Genomic DNA, 2,080 nt, shown 5'->3' with positions numbered 1-2,080 from the left:
GAAAAAAATAGAGAACCATAAGGCGCGGGGTTTTCAAATAAATATTTTCTAGAGGTATTATGTCTTTGTGCATATGTTTGTAACAGGCAAAAGGAATCGAGATAGACCCATGGTTCCTTTTGAGAATATGCATAGAATCACTTTCTGAGAATATGCATAGAATCTCTTTCCGTCCGTCCGTCCGTCTGTTGATGTTAAATTGTAAACAAAGTGCAGGTCGCATTTATTATCCGAATTAGATGAAATTCGGAAAATCGGTTCAGAATTAGATATAGCTCCCATATATATTTTCGTCCGATTTAAGGTAAATGGTGTACCAAAGTACCTATACATTTTTCGATTTGCACGAAATCTGGCATAGCGTACTTAATTATATCTTGAATGATGTGTGTTAGGTTTCGTGAAAATCGGTTCAGATTTAGATATAACTCCCATATATATTTTCGTCTGATTAGGTAAATAGTGCACCAAAGTCCCTATATATCTCTCGATTTGCACGAAATTTGTCATAGCGTACAGAATTGAGCCTAGAATGATGTATGTTTAGTTTCGTGAAAATCAGTTCCGATTTAGATTTTTTGTAAGTGGTGTACCAAATTCCCTATATATCTCTGGATTTGTACGAAATTTTGCATAGCGTACTGAATTGAGTCTAGAGTCATGTCTGCTAAGCTTCCTAAAAATCGGTTCAGATTTAAATATAGCATATAGCCCTAAAGACCCAAAGTTGTATGTTCGTTGGAGTTTAGATAAATTTTGCACCGGTTGACACGAAACGTATCAAATTGAGACTAAAATGACTAATCTCTGATTGAGATTAAATTTATGTAAATAAAATCGATTTACATAAATTAGTCGAAACGACTCTAAATTTGCCCGAATGATATGAAATTTAACATTGGTTCCAGAAACATCACATATATTTAAATTTGTTCAATTTCATGTCAATGTTCTTTCGAAAAGGTGGAGTCTGTTAGGTGACATATGTTGAATATTCCCAAAGAGGTGAAGGGCATCATATAGTCGTACTTTACTAATTTCCTTACTGGTTTTTAATTTATATTTTTAAAGGACTATTTCGCGTAGATATTTATATCCTCCTCCGTAACCTCGAAAAATTCAACGGAGACCCCACAAAGTATATATATATATATATATATATACTTGATCAGAATAAAATACTATGTCGATTTACACATGTCCGTCGGTCTGTCTGTCCGTCTCTTTTGGTATTGCAAATGGCATAAATCGGTCCATGTTTTGGTATAGACCCCATATTAGGTATTTGGGGATTTGTGACACGCATTCCGAACGAATTGACTGTAATGTGACATTTTGGGTTCTCATGCTGTAGCACACCTCCGTACCAAAAATTATTAATATTCACTTGAGTTCCAGGGTAGCCCCCTATACAACGGTACATTTTTTCCTACTGTATTTGCTGCAACTTTGTATTTTGGGTTCTCATTGAATAACACGTCTCCGTACCAAAAAGTATTGATATTGGCTCAAGTTTCTAGGTATCCCCTATATAACATTACCCCCTAAATATGGGGATTTTTCACGTTTTTCAATTACATTGACTGTAATTTGCTATTTTGGGTTCACATAACGATATCACCACCAGATAGATATTTTGAGAATTTCATTCATCTTTATGTCTCGTATTTTTCGCTATTAATTTTAAATATTTTGATAGTCAACCTAATGCTGGAGGGTATAAAAAGTTCGGCCGGACCGATCTCCAATTTAGTAAATTCTAAAAAAATTGATAAATGGGAAATTACAAAAATCTTTTAAATTCCTTGCAAGGTTATAACTCGCGAAATATGAACATATTGCATAAAATTTAAATTCATTTTTGTCAAAATCTTGAAATATTGGTAATAAGTTGCGTGGAAGCTGTGATGGTGGTAATGTAAAAAAAAAACAAGTGAAAAAGCGTTAAGTTCGGCCGGGCCGAACTTTGGATACCCTCCACCATAGTTATACTGACATACATGCAATGAAATTATAGTGAACATACCAAAAAGTGGGTATATACCGATAATTTTACAAACCGATTTATGTAAACCATTAT

The sequence above is a fragment of the Musca vetustissima genome, unplaced genomic scaffold (assembly GCF_032173495.1).
Source record: "Musca vetustissima isolate MV318-11 ecotype Yass unplaced genomic scaffold, APGP_CSIRO_Mvet_v1 utg36691, whole genome shotgun sequence".
Taxonomy (NCBI): domain Eukaryota; kingdom Metazoa; phylum Arthropoda; class Insecta; order Diptera; family Muscidae; genus Musca; species Musca vetustissima.
This window is presented reverse-complemented; position numbering follows the sequence as displayed.